The sequence below is a fragment of the Salvelinus sp. IW2-2015 genome, unplaced genomic scaffold (genome assembly GCF_002910315.2).
Source record: "Salvelinus sp. IW2-2015 unplaced genomic scaffold, ASM291031v2 Un_scaffold1307, whole genome shotgun sequence".
Classification (NCBI taxonomy): Eukaryota; Metazoa; Chordata; class Actinopteri; order Salmoniformes; family Salmonidae; genus Salvelinus; species Salvelinus sp. IW2-2015.
In genome coordinates this window covers 254,230-270,147 of record NW_019942831.1, presented here as the reverse complement: position 1 = coordinate 270,147, position 15,918 = coordinate 254,230, and the positions used below count along the sequence as shown (strand labels likewise).

The following is a 15,918-nucleotide window of genomic DNA, read 5'->3' as shown; positions in this document are numbered from 1 at the left end:
TCTGCCTTGACGTTCTGGGAGCTCTGGTCTGTAAGTAAGGGTAAACACAAAACGAGTGAAAACATTGGCCCACCTTGCCTGACGAGGATTCGTCTTTCGCCTGCCGGATGTACTCCAGATTGCGTTGGGTCAGTCCAGATGAGGAAAAGGGTGTTTAGCCCCCTCAAGCCAATGGCCCTCCACGCCTTGCAAGGCCTGTACGACAGCTAAACAGCTCCCGCGTCCCCCACATCATCAGTTTCGCTTCCGCGAGCTGAGCTTCTTCGAAAAGAAAGCAGCAGGGGCGAAGCTTCAGTGGCACACCCGAACGCTGACGAGAGCACTGCTCTATCCCAGCTTCGGCATGCGTCACCTCCACTATGAATGGCAAGAGGGATTCCGGATGATGCCAACACAGGCACCGAGGTAAAACGAGGTAAACAGAGTCTTCAGGTGTCCAAAAAGCCCTGTTCGCCTTCAGCCCGGACACTGGCAAAGCGCGCCGGGCCCCCCTTTGCAGTGAGGTAATGGACCACCTGACCAAAAACCCGCGATAATCTCCGGTAGTTATTGGCAAAACCCTAAAAAAGATAAACGTGCACCTTCCTTTACCGTGGTTGGAGTCGGCCAAATTACGCAACGGCTGTAAATGCGGTCGCTCTCATGTTCCACTCCTGAAGTGAAATCCGATGCCCTAGGAAGGAGATGGATTGTGGAAAGAACAAGCATTTCTCAGCTTGACATATTAAAGCATGCTCCACAGGCGACCAAGCCACCCTGCGCACCAGGACACATGCTTGCGCGTTGCGGAGTATATTAGAATATCATCAATATACACACTACCACCCTGCGGCCAGCAGGTCCCTAAAGATTCTCATCTACCAAATGATTGGGAGGACTGATGATCATTCATCAACCACATTATGGCATGGACAGGTACTCATAATGACCTGAGGTGGTTGCTAAATGCTGGTCTTCCACTCATCACTCCTCCAATACGCACCAGATTGTACGCACGCCTGAGATCCAATTTTGTGAAGAAGCGTGCCCCGTTCATTAAACTCAATAACTGTATTTATCAGAGGTAACGGGTAACTATATTTCACCTGAGTTTTATTAGATCTCGATGAATCAATGCACGGGCGTAAAACCGCCATCCTTCTTCTTCACAAAAAAGAAACTCGAGAGGCCTGCGTGAAATGCGATCGTGAATGAACCCCTGACGCAGGATTCAGAGATATAGTGTATCCATAAGCTACCGTCTCCGCTGCGACAGGGGATACACGTGGACTCCGGGATATGCAGCGTCTACCAGGAGATCTATCGCACAATCCCCCCGTCGATGAGGTGGTTATTGAGTCGCCTTCTTTTTACAGAAGCGAGAGCCAAAATCGGCATATTGCAGGGGAATGCGCACGGTGGAGGACCTGGGTCGGGACCTTTCCACCGTAGTAGCACCAACGGAAACCCTAACACCTAGCCGACACTCTCGCGACCACCGTGAGAAGCCCTCTGTGGCCAAGAAACAGTGGGTTATGACAGTTAACCAGGGTAGGCCGTAGCACCACAGGAGATACGCAGGAGAATCAATAAGGAAAGACTAATCTTCTCTTGTTGACCTCCTGCGTTATCATACACAAACGTGCGGTGGACCTCCCTGATAAACCTGAACCTAAGGGTCGACTATCTAAGCATGAATAGGGAAAGGCATGATCACAGAAACAATAGGGATCCCTAAACTATAAGCTTAAATAAATTATTAATGAAATTTCCCAGCTGCGCCTGAGATCTACTAGCGCCTTATACTGAATGCAGGGAAAAATCCGCGAAAAGTGACAGAGACAAAACATTAGTGCGACAGAGGCTCTGGATGAGAATGGTGCCTACTCACCTGGGTGATGCACAGAGTGCCCTGCCTGCCTTCTCTATTCCCAGAGGAAACCAACCCGGCACCGATCAGCAGTGGATCTCTCGACCATAGATGGTGGCTCGAGCGGGAACCCCCTCCGGTCTCCCTGCGCACATCCACTTCCATCAATTCCAGGTATGCTTCGGGGAAGAGATGAGGATGCGGGGATGGGAGCGATGGACAAAGCGCACGCCCCGATCTAGACGTCCCATCGAGTAGCCAGCATGTTGTGTCCTAGGCGCTGATTGTCCACGAGATGTCGGCACCAGCTATCGGTGTGGAGGGTGGTGTAACCTACAGGCCAGCTGCGCGATATGACGGTCCTCGCAGTACGATATCAACATGGGGAATAGATGGTCGATGGTCGCTATTGAGTCCCTGTCCTCCATCAAGTCACCCGAGCAGCTCACAAAGGGTCCTAAACTCCAAGGCGAACTCCTGTGCACCTCCTCTTTCCGCGCTTCAGATGATTAGAGGAGCTCACTCCGCGAATGGCGCCTCGTGAGTGGTGTGGCTCGGAACCTACCTTGCTCCGGAAATGGGGATGAATCCTTCCTCAAAATGGTCCAACGCCGCATACTCCTCTCACGCACCAGCGCGGGGCCCACTGCCAGGGCTTTCCCGGTGAGGCATAGATGAGGGCGTCTCTGGACTCACGGTCAGATGGTAACTGGAGAGGACCCGTGGCCAGATATAAGTTTCAGTTTTTAGGGAGAAAGCGCCTGGCAGCTGGCAGTATCTCCATTGGCTCCGGTGGGAGGATAAAGGATCTGTTATCTTCAGGAGGAGGAAAAGCGTTCGAGGAAATACCGGTTGTGGGGTAGAGCGTTGGAGAAAAACTCCCTGTCTCTCCAAGCGATCCATATCTGGACAATGCGATCCATGCAGGCGCCAGACTCTCAATCTCCTCCGCTTGATCCATTGAGCGTTCCTCTAGCTCCATGAACGAGAGTGTCTCGTCCTGCGGACTTCATAATTTTTGGTCAGGGATCTTCCAGAGCCGTGTGTATAGAGTGGCAGGGAGTCAGGCCAGGCAGAGTTAAACTGAGTGTAATGGGACTTTTAATAAATGTCCATTTAACAATGCTCCAAACACGAACAATGTACATACGTAAAAATCAACATGGGTACGGGGACCGTCGCACACCCTATACATCAATAAACAACAGTTGACATAAAACAATCCCTGACAAAGACATGAGGGGAAACAGAGGTGTCAAATACACAGAGAGGTAATGGATGGATTGAAAACAGGCTTGGGGAAGACAGACAAGAACAATGGAAAATGAAAATAGGATCGATGATGGCTAGAAGACCGGTGACGTCGACCGCCCGAAACAAAGGAGAGGCAACGACTTCGGCAGAAAGTCGTGACAAGGGGTGTGAATTACTTTTGCAAGGCACTGTATATTCCTATAAGCTGTGCTCTAGTATCTGGAGTTTGTCTATTTAATGTTTAATAAATTAATGTGTTAAATTCAATTCAGAATGTAGCGATACTCCATATTTTAGAGCACACTAGTAGGACTTTATAGACGGGTTAGCTGACAACATCACCAAAACAATGCACGCGCCTCACATGGGGCAGAAGGCATGTTGTGATTCTGATGCAGATAGCAAACAAACAATGACAAGAAGCTGCAATGGATGGGATGGGAATGATCGTGAGTTGTTTCAGCTAGTTTTCACCTTATTACCATGTCTTGTTTTGAGAGGTGTTTTACTAGGGTGCAAAATCTGGGAACTTCAATAAATTCCCTGGTTTTCCCGAAATCACAGTTGGAGAATTCCCGGAATCAGTAGGAAAACTGGAATCTTCCAAACAGGATTCTGGAAACTGGGGAATTTTTTTGAAAGTTCACAGTATTTTGCAACCCTAGTTTTAACTGATTTCATCTCATGCTAATCATTTGCTATCTTACAAACAACTGTAATTATGTATATTGAGAGACAAACATTCTTCTGTGGCACATGTTTGTCACGCTCGTCGTCCTCCTCATCTGAGGAGGAGTAGTAAGAAGGATCGGAGGACCAATGCGCAGCGTGATATGAATACATCGTTACTTTTATTAACGAAGAACACTGAATAAACTACAAAACAATAAACGGACAAACGAACGAAAACGCAACAGTCCCGTATGGTGACATACACAAAGACACAGAAACAGGAACAATCACCCACAACCCACAATACAAAACAGGCTACCTAAATATGGTTCCAAATCAGAGACAACGACTAACACCTGCCTCTGATTGAGAACCATATCAGGCCAAACACATAGAAATAGACAAAATAGACATACAACATAGAATGCCCACTCAGATCACACCCTGACCAAACAAAACATAGAAACATACAAAGCAAACTATGGTCAGGGCGTGACACGTGTGTTTATGTTTTCAATAAACATTGGAGATGAAAGACACTGAGTGTACAAAACATGCTCTTTCCATGACTTAGATTGACCAGGTGAATCCAGGTGAAAGCTATGATCCCCTTATTGATGTCACCTGTTAAATCCACTTCAATCAGTGTAGAGGAAGGGGAGGAGACAGGATAAAGAAGGATTTTTAAGCCTTGAGACAATTGAGACATGGATTGTGTGTGTGTRCCAATCCGGGGGTGAATGGGCAAGACAAAAGATTTAAGTGCCTTTGAACGAGGTGTGGTAGTAGGTGCCAGGCGCACCGGTTTGAGTGTCTCAAGAACTGCAACGGCGCTGGGGTTTTCATGCTAAACCGTTTCCCATGTGTATCAAGAATGGTTCCACCACCCAAAGGACATCCAGCCAACGAGCAGACCAATGATTGAAAACAGGTCATTGATGAAAGAGGACAAAGGAGGCTGACACGAATTGTGCAGCGCAACAGTCGGGCTACAGTTAGTGAACTGACAGTCCAGTACAACATTGGTGCCCAAAGATCCATAAAAAAAATGCACAACGCATCGTACCTTGATACGAATGGGGTATGTCAGCCKACGACCTTACAGAGTTCCACTGCAAAAAACAGAAAATGCTTTTGCAGTGGGCTAAGGAACGAAAACACTGGACACTGGAGAGTTGGGARAACATTGCCTGGTCTGAGGAATCCCGGGTTCCTGCTGTTTCACGCTGATGGGAGGACTAGGGTATGGAGAAAACCACACGAGTACCTGCATCCATCATGCCGCGTGTCAACATTGCAGGCTGGTGGTGGTGTGATTGTGTGGGGTGTGTTTTCATGGCACACATTGGGCCCTTTGATAAAAGTGATGTTCAACGTTTGAATGCAACAGAATATCTGAACATCATTGACAACCAGGTAAATTCCTTCATGGCAGCAGTGTATCCGTCTGCAAATTGATTTTTTCAGCAGGATAATGCCACATGCCACAAGGCTAGGATTCAGCTTACTGCAGTGGCCTGCCCAGTCACCAGATCTCAATYTAACTGAGCATCTGTGGGATGAGATGGAATGAGCTATTTGGAGTAGAGATCCACTACCAGCCAACTTGACACAACCGTGGGAAGCATCGATGTCAACATGAGCCAGAATCCCAGCGGAACGCTTTTGACACCTTGTAGAGTCCATGTCCCGGTGAATTGAGGCTGTTCTGAGGGCAAAACAGGGSTGCAATTCCACATTAGGAAGGTGTTCCTAATGTTCCTAATGTTTTGTACACATTTTGTCAACAATCTAAACCAACCCCGTCTGTTTTGTCCCATAGTTCGCGCACACGTCTGTTTCATTGCTGAACAACCAACCCGTCTATGACACCACAGGTGTTACTTAAAAATCATTACTTAAAAATCATACAATGTGATTTTCTGGATTTTTGTTTTCGATTCCGGCTCTCACAGTTGAAGTGTACCTATGATAAAAATTACAGACCTCTACATGCTTTGTAAGTAGGAAAACCTGCAAAATCGTCAGTGTATCAAATACTTGTTCTCCCCACTGTATGTGAGAATTGCCAGAACAATCGGAGAAAACATTTTTGGGGCCATCTGGCATGAATAGTAGTTCTATTGTATGTCTGTTCATGTCGCTAGATATACGCTGTGGTGATGCTGTTTCCTTGTGTGTTTAAACCCTTTTTTTTTTACACACCCCAAAATATTTTCTACAGATAATAAACACCACCAATCTAACCCAGAGTCAAGCTACTGTACAGTAGTGGTTGTTATTACTGGCACCTCCTGAGTTCTTCCTAACATGTGACCTACACGGAAACATCCAGGCCCCCAGTTATTACTAAAGATGTGTTCTGTCCCTGCACACACACACACACACACACACACACACACCACACACACACACACACACACACACACACACACACACACACACACACACACACACACACACACACACACACACACACACACACACACACACACAACACACACACACACACACACACACACACACACACACACACACCACACATCACACACCACCACAACACACACACACACACACACACACACACACACACACACACACACACAACACACACACACACACACACACACACATACACACATAAACGCACATACACACACACCACACCACACATACACACCACATACACACCACACACACATAAACGCACATACACACACACCACACACACATACACACACCACACACACTGGTGCATGAACACACACAAACACACAACACACACACACTGTGTATAATCGTAACCCTGACACGAGGTTAACATAATAACAGTTATGGTAATGAGACAGTAATTTCCTGAGGCCCCCATGCTGTTAACAGGTAATTGGTGTGTTTGCAAACAGGGGCCGGTGCATGTGTGTGTGAGTGTGTGTGTGTGTGTGTGTGTTGTGTTTGAAGGCGTGGGTGGGGGGTGTATGTGTTCAGTTGACAGGTTCTATTGACAGAGGACAGCTCTATCCATTTTACAGACGAGAATGAAGGATGAGTGTGTTCGTCTGTTAGACTGTCCTTATGTGTTTGTGCTTAACTGTATGTGTGTGTGTGTGTGTGTGTGTGTGTGTGTGTGTGTGTTGTGTGTGTGTGTGTGTGTGTGTGGTGTGGGTGTGTGTGTGTGTGTGTGTGTGTGTGTGTGGTTGTGTGTGTGTGTGTGTGTGTGTGTGTGTGGGTGTGTGTGTGTGTGCAACTAGCTCAGAATTAGACGTTCATCCAGGTTTCAAACGTCCAATTTTGAAGTGGAAAAGGTTACGTTTAGGCATTTACTCCTAATTCTTTCGTTTAGGTTAACTCCGAAATCGTAAGGTTAGGCATTAACCCGGAGGTTAAGGTAAGGGTCAAGGTTTGGGATAGGCTTAAAACAAAAATCTCAAAAATGAATTTCTATCACAGGATTTGAACTTGCAACTTTTGGAATCCGAGGCAGATGCTTGTCCACTATCCCCGCCACACAACAGCAAAACGGAAACCTACTTGAAGGCAACAGCGCTCACCGTTGCCCCTAGTGGCCAGTTTCCACGCAATATCCCGAAGTCCCCAGACAGGGAATGGATGTTGAATACTGACTTGTATCACGGGTGACCTTGCTGGTGTGTGTGTGGTGTGTGTGGTGTGTGTGTTGTGTGTGTGTGTGTGTGTGTGTGTGGTGTGTGGTGTGTGTGTGTGTGTGTGTGTGTGTGTGGTGTGTTGTGTGTGTGTGTGTTGTGTGTGTGTGTGTGTGTGTGTGTGTGTGTGTGTGCGTGTGTGTGTGCGTGCGTGTGTGTTGTGTGTGTGTGTTGTGTGTGTGTGTGTGTGTGTGGTGTGTGTGTTTGGGTTGTGTGGGATGTGTGTGTGTGTGTGTCTGGACAAGCATGACAGATGATGTCTCTTCCAGGTTTTCAGACATGAGAGATTAAACGTGTGTGTGTGTGGTGCTGGCGTTGTGTGTGTGTGTGTGTGTGTCAGGGTCATACTTACCTTCCCTCAGCGCGTTTTGCAGCAGAGTTGAAGGGGGGCGGGACAGGGGAGGAACGGGCTGCGATTCACACTCCTGGAATGTCTTTACTCCTTCTGGAATATCCTCTTAAACTTTTCTCTTCTCGTTATTTTCTTCTCTCTCTCGCTCTCTCTCTTCCATCCCTAGAGAGAGAGGAGAGGGTGAGGGTGTGGCACACCTGTTTTTATCTGCCGAGAGAGGAATGGAGGGAAAAGAAACGGGGAGAGAAACAAAGAGGAGAAGGTAGTCCTTGAGAGGAGATGTATGTTTGATAAGAACCTGTGTGTCATAGGGACTCTTTGTAACCAGCACTGCTTTCATTACAGTTATTTCTCCGCTGTCCATTTACCAGCGGGTAGCGCGCGGCGTGTGTGTGTGTGTGGTTTTGTGTGTGTCTACTTTTACTGCTGCCTTAATCCATGCCTGTGTGTGCTTTTCTGTGAGCGTGCTTGTGTTTCCACGCTACTCCACGTCCCCTTGTTGGTATTTGTGTTATGTGTGTGAGTAGATGGAGCCGAATGCTCAGCTATGGAGGTAGAGGAGATTGTGTGGAACACAGTGAAGGCCAGGGCCTATTAGCAGGCTGAAGAGACCTGACGATATAAAGAAGGTTCGTTAGAACATGAAGGCATAGCAAATAGACAACCTTCAGCTACACTGGCACCCTGAAGTGGCCAACGGGGGGAGGAGAAGAGGACGAACATGAAGCAGTTAGAAAACCACTCCCCCCCTCCCTTCCTCTCTCTCTCTCCTCCCCCTCCTCTCTCTCTCTTCTCCCTCTCTCTCTCCCCCTCCTCTCTCTCTCTCTCTCCTCTCTCTCTCTCTTCTCTCTTCGTCTCTTCTCTCTCTCTCCCTCTCTGCTCTCTCTCTCTCTCTCTCTCTATCTCTCTCCCTCCTTCTCTGTCTCTCTATCTCTCTCCTCCTTCTCTGTCTCTCTCTATCGCTCTCTCTGTCTCTCTTCTCTCTTCTCTCTCTCTATCTCTCCCCTCCTTCTCTGTCTCTCTATCTCTCTCCCTCCTTCTCTGTCTCTCTCTATCGCTCTCTCTGTCTCTCTTTCTCTCTCTATCTCTCTCTCTCTGTCTCTCTCTATCTCTGTCTCTCTCTCTGTCTCTCTCTATCTCCCTCTCTCCCTCTCTCTCTCTCTCTGCTCTCTTCGTTCAGTTTTTTCTTCTTCTTTTGTGGTGGAGGACTTTATTTGTCTACCGCCACCACTCTGAAAGAGTCCTGAGAGGAGAGATGGAGAGAGAAGGAAGGAGGCAGAGAGTTGGGCGAATGAAATGAAGGAAGAAAGGCTAAAATGAGAGAAGCTAAAAGGAGTGAAAATGGAGAGAGAGTTGTTAAAACACATGCAGTGCTGCATCAGAAATTGAATGAAATGGTTAAAGTGGAGGAGAGCTGAGAGAGGTTAGAGAGAGAGAGAATGGCAGAGAATGGGAGAGAGAGAAAGGGAGAGAGCGAAAGGGAGTGAAAGGGAGCGCCTCGGCGGGTGAGATTGGAAGATGAAGGGGGAACAAGAAGGGACCAAAGGAAAGTGGTGTAAATGAGGGTCTGGGTTGGTTCTCTCCACCTCTCCTCCCTCTCTCGTTATCTCTATTAGCACCTGCTGCGCTAACAGAGGCCGGCACTTGGTTACCACGGCAACACCTGTTCAACCCCCCCTCCAACAGCACCCCTAACTCCAATCTCCCAAACCCCTCACCCCTACCCCTTTTCTCCAGGTGATGAAACAAAAGATACAGTGTGCAGATGGAGTGTGTGTGTGTGGGAAGAGTGTTTGTGTGTGTGGGAAGAGGTTTGTGTTGTGTGTGTGTGTGTGTGTGTGTGTGTGGTGTGTGTGTGTGTGTGTGTTGTGTGTGTGGGTTGTGTGTGTGGTGTGTGTGGTTGTGTGTGTGTGTGTGTGTGTGTGTGTGTGTGTGTGTGGTGGTGTGTGGGTGTGTGGTGTGGACAGACACACACAATCATGCCATTCTGCCCTGTTGCATTTTTTTTGTCTCCCTCTCCTTTCTTTCTGTCTTTGTCAGTAGACATATCCAGCACTATCCAGTCAGTCCATCCTGAGCTCCAGTCAGCCAGTCAGTATTAGGGTGGGTGTGGTGGTGTTAGTGGTGTTGTAAGGCTGGTTGTTGATGCACTGGCTCCAGTAAGTGCAGATAATGAAGCTGTCTGCACTGATCAATAGAGAGCGGCCTTCTCCTCCTCGCTCACACACACAATCATGCAGGCACGCACGCCACCACACCACACACAACACGCACGCACCACACACACAACAACGCGCGGCACACACACGCACACGCAACCGACAACACGCACACACACACACACACACACACACACACACACACACAACACACACACACACACACACAACACACACAACACACACACACACACACACACACACACACACACACACACACACACACACACACAGCACACAACACACAGCCTCTTTGCTCTCTCCTTGCCACACTCTGCTTTCAGTAAAGATCTCGCTGATTGCTATAGGCTAATGGCTAAGAGGGAGGGGTGGGTGGAGGGGGGTGGAGGGAGGAGGAGGAGGGGTGGAGACAACTGATTTTGGACTTTATTTTTCACCCCTGCAGCTGGCAGCATGGTGGATGGAGAAAGGGGGAAGGAAGGAGAAAAGGAGAGAGAGGGAGGGAAGGAGGGAAGAGCGGGCTGGTAAGGGAAAGGGAGAAACCGAAAGAGAGGGAGCAAAGAAAGACGGAGGAAAAGAGAGAGAGAGGAAGGAAATGGCAGAGAGAGGCAGAGAGAAAGAGAGAGAGGGGTAGATGGATTGTTATTGTGGTGGTCACCTCCGTCAGTGTGAAATTGGACGCCAGCTGCCTGGTCAAGCTGTGTCTCAGTCTGTCAACACAGTAGATAGATGTGGCCACGGCTTTTGTAGGGAACTCTCGTTATGTCCTCTCCCTTTCGCCATCTTTCTCTTTCTCGCCTTTCCCCAACGTGATTTGTGGTGCCCAACAGCGACAGGGGAGTGGAAGACAGTAGGGGCAGACTTTAATAAAAGACGAGAAAGAAAGAAGGGAGAAAAAGAAAAAAAGAAAGCGTAACGGGTGAAAAGAGCAAATTGAGATGAAAATACAGGGGTTGGGGCTCTAGTAGTTGTCAGGCCGTAGTATTGTGTGTCTACACTCATGTCATACAGGACTTGKCTGTAAATCTCCATACAGATGGACTGTTACAAACACACAGCAGGCCTCATTCATATTCCATGAGTCAAATCTATACCATTAACATTTTATTCTGACAATGTGGGCCTGTGTGGTAAAGCACATGTGGCTGTTAAAGCACATGTAAAGTACATGTGGCTGGTAAAGTACATGTAAAGTACATATAGCTGGTAAAGTACATATAGCTGGTAAAGTACATATAGCTGGTAAAGCACATGTGGCTGGTAAAGTACATGTGGCTGGTAAAGTACATGTGGCTGGTAAAGTACATGTGGCTGGTAAAGTACATGTGGCTGGTAAAGACACACAGACATGTATATCATATGGTACAGACACACAGACATGTATAACATACTGTAACATACACACACTTAGGTATACATATTGTACAACTACACACAGACATGTAATACACATCTGTACAATACACACACTTAGGTATACATATTGTAACACAGTACAACACAACACATGTATACATATTGTACAGTACACACAGACATGTATACATACTGTACATACAACACAGTCGTGTGGAAGAAGGCTTAAAAGGACAAAGAAAAACACAACTATGATGGCTCACACACGCATGTGCGCACACACACACCCAACACAAAAGTCACAAAACACACACTCACATCGCACATGCATGTACTTACCAGCCACATGTGCTTTACCAGCCACATGTACTTTATCAGCTACTTATTACCACCACATGTACTTTACCAGCCACATGTACTTTACAGCTACGTGTACTTTACCAGACACATGTGCTTTACCGCCACGTGTACTTTACCAGCCACGTGTAACTTTACCAGCCACATGTACTTTATCAGCTACATGTACTTTACCAGCCACATGTACTTTACAGCCACGTGTACTTTACCAAGCCACGTGTACTTTACCAGCCACGTGTACTTACCAGCCACGTGTACTTTACCGCCACGTGTACTTTACCAGCCACATGTACTTTACCAGCCACATGTACTTTACCAGCCACATGTACTTTACCAGCCACACGTGCTTTACCAGCCACACGTACTTTACCAGCCACACGTACTTTACCAGCCTACGTACTTTACAGCCCACACGTACTTTACCAGCCACACACGTGCTTTACCAGCCCACAGACTTTACCAGCCACGTGTACTTTACCAGCCACACGTACTTTACCCCACGTACTTCAGCCACATGTACTTTAACCAGCCACACGTGCTTTACCAGCCACATGTACTTTACCAGCCACGTGTACTTTAACCAGCCAACGTGTACTTTACCAGCCACATGTATTTACCAGCACATGTACTTTACCAGCCACATGTACTTTACCAGCCACATGTGCTTTACCAGCCACATGTACTTTACAGCCACTATGTACTTTACCAGCCACATGTACTTTACCAGCCACATGTACTTTACCAGCCACTGTGTTTCCGCTATATGTATTTACCAGCTATATGTACTTTACCAGCTATATGTACTTTACATGTACTTTACCAGCCACATGTACTTTACATGTGCTTTAACAGCCACATGTGCTTTAACCACACAGGCCCACATTGTCAAATAAAATGTTAATGGTATAGATTTGACTCATGGAATATGAATGAGGCCTGCTGTGTGTTTGTAACAGTCCATCTGTATGGAGATTTAACACAGTCCTTGTATGACATGAGTGTAGACACATAAACGGCCCTGACAACTACTAGAGCCCCAACCCTGTATTTTTCATCTCAATTTGCTCTTTTCACCCGTTACGCTTTCTTTTTTTTCTTTTTCTCCCTTCTTTCTTTCTCGTCTTTTATTAAAGTCTGCCCCTATCTGTCTTCCACTCCCCTGTCGCTGTTGGGCACCACAAATCACGTTGGGGAAAGGCGAGAAAGAGAAAGATGGCGAAAGGGAGAGGACATAACGAGAGTTCCTACAAAAAGCCGTGGCCACATCTACTACTGTGTTGACAGACTGAGACACAGCTTGACCAGGCAGCTGGCGTCCAATTTCAACACTGACGGAGGTGACCACCACAATAACAATCCATCTACCCCTCTCTCTCTTCTCCTCTGCCTCTCTCTGCCATTTCCTTCCTTCTCTCTCTCTTTCCTCCGTCTTTCTTTGCTCCCTCTCTTTCGGTTTCCTCCTTTCCCTTACCAGCCCGCTCTTCCCTCCTTCCCTCCCTCCTCTCCTTTTCTCCTTCCTTCCCCCTTTCTCCATCCACCATGCTGCCAGCTGCAGGGTGAAAAAATAAGTCCAAATCAGTTGTCTCCACCCCTCCTCCTCCTCCCTCCACCCCCCTCCACCCACCCCCTCCCTCTAGCCATCAGCCATAGCAATCAGCGAGATCTTTATGAAAGCAGAGTGTGCAAGGAGAGAGCAAGAGAGTGGTGTGTGTGTGTGTGTGTGTGTGGTGTTGTGTGTGTGTGGTGTGTGTGTGTGTGTGTGTGTGTGGTGTGTGTGTGTGTGTGTGTGTGTTGTGTTGTGTGGTGTGTGTGGTGTGTGTGTGTGTGTGTTGTGGTGCGTGTGCGTGCGTGTGCGTGTGTGTGCGCGCGTGTGTGTGTGTGCGCGTGCGTGTGTGTGTGTGTGTGCGCGCGTGCGTGCCTGCATGATTGTGTGTGTGAGCGAGGAGGAGAAGGCCGCTCTCTATTGATCAGTGCAGACAGCTTCATTATCTGCACTTACTGGAGCCAGTGCATCAACAACCAGCCTTACAACACCACTAACACCACCACCACCCTAATACTGACTGGCTGACTGGAGCTCAGGATGGACTGACTGGATAGTGCTGGATATGTCTACTGACAAAGACAGAAAGAAAGGAGAGGGAGAACAAAAAAATGCAACAGGGCAGAATGGCATGATGTGTGTGTCTGCTCACACACACACACACACACACAACACACACACCACACACACACACACACACACACACACACACACACACACACACACACACACACACACACACACACACCACACACACACACAACACACACACACACACACACACACACACACACACACACACACAAACACTCTTCCCACACACACAAACACTCTTCCCACACACACCACTCCATCTGCACACTGTATCTTTGTTTCATCACCTGGAGAAAAGGGGTAAGGGGTGAGGGGGTTTGGAGATTGGAGTTAGGGGTGCTGTTGGAGGGGGGTTGACAAGGTGTTGCCGTGGTAACCAAGTGCCGCCTCGTTAGCGCAGCAGGTGCTAATAGAGATAACGAGAGAGGGAGGAGAGGTGGAGAGAACCAACCAGACCCTCAATTTACACCACTTTACCTTTCGGTCCTTCCCTTGTTCCCCCTTCATCTTCCAATCTCACCCGCCGAGGCGCTCCCTTTCACTCCCTTTCGCTCTCTCCTTTCTCCTCTCCCATTCTCTGCCATTCTCTCTCTCTCTAACCTCTCTCAGCTCTCCTCCACTTTAACCATTTCATTCAATTTCTGATGCAGCACTGCATGTGTTTTAACAACTCTCTCTCCATTTTCACTCCTTTTAGCTCTCTCCATTTAGCCTTTCTTCCTTCATTCATTTCGCCCACTCTCTGCCTCCTTCTCTCCTCCATCTCTCCTCTCAGGACTCTTTCAGAGTGGTGGCGGTAGACAAATAAAGTCCTCCAACAAAAGAGAAGAGAAAAAACTGAACAGAGAGAGCGAGAGAGAAGAGAGAGGGAGAGAGGGAGATAGAGAGAGACAGAGAGAGAGACAGAGATAGAGAGAGAGACAGAGAGAGAGAGATAGAGAGAGAAAGAGAGACAGAGAGAGCGATAGAGAGAGACAGAGAAGGAGGGAGAGAGATAGAGAGACAGAGAAGGAGGGAGAGAGATAGAGAGAGAGAGAGAGAGAAAGAGAGACAGAGAGAGAGCGATAGAGAGAGACAGAGAAGGAGGGAGAGAGATAGAGAGACAGAGAAGGAGGGAGAGAGATAGAGAGAGAGAGAGAGAGAGAGGACAGAGAGGAGAGAGAGAGAAGAGAGAGAGAGAGAGAAGAGAGAGGAGAGAGAGAGAGAAGGAGAGAGAGGGGGAGAGAGAGAGGGAGATAGAGAGAGAGAGGGAGAGAGAGAGAGGGAGAGGGGGGAGTGGTTTTCTACCTGCTTCATGTTCCTCTGTTCTCCCTCCCGTTGGCCACTTCAGGGTGCAGTGTAGCTGAAGGTTGTCTATTTGCTATGCCTTCATGTTCTAACGAACCTTCTTTATATCGTCAGGTCTCTTCAGCCTGCTAATAGGCCCTGGCCTTCACTGTGTTCCACACAATCTCCTCTACCTCCATAGCTGAGCATTCGGCTCCATCTACTCACACACATAACACAAATACCAACAAAGGGGACGTGGAGTAGCGTGGAAACACAAGCACGCTCACAGAAAAGCACACACAGGCATGGATTAAGGCAGCAGTAAAAGTAGACACACACAAAACCACACACAACACACAACGACGCGCGCGCGCTAACGCTGGTAAATGGACAGCGGAGAAATAACTGTAATGAAAGCAGTGCTGGTTACAAAGAGTCCCTATGACACACAGGTTCTTATCAAACATACATCTCCTCTCAAGGACTACCTCTCCTCTTTGTTTCTCTCCCCGTTTCTTTTCCCTCCATTCCTCTCTCGGCAGATAAAAAACAGGTGTGCCACACACCCTCTCACCCTCCTTCTCCTCAGGATGGAAGAGAGAGAGCGAGAGAGAGAGAGAAAATAACGAGAAGAGGAAAAGTTTAAGAGGAAATTCCCAGAAGGAGTAAAAGCATTCCAGGAGTGTGAATCGCACCGTTCCTCCTCTGTCCCGCCCCCTTCAACTCTGCTGCAAAACGCCTGAGGGAAGGTACAGTATGACCCTGACAACACACACAAACCACACACGCACACACACACACACACGTTTAATCTCTCATGTCTTGAAACACCT

At 47.9% G+C, this 15,918-nt stretch overlaps 1 pseudogene; it reads left to right on the top strand.

The window, feature by feature from the left end:
* The first annotated feature begins 238 nt into the window (after positions 1 to 238).
* The window catches only part of LOC112070381 (serpin H1-like), an 83,411-nt pseudogene continuing 67,731 nt past the window's right edge, over positions 239 to 15,918 (top strand).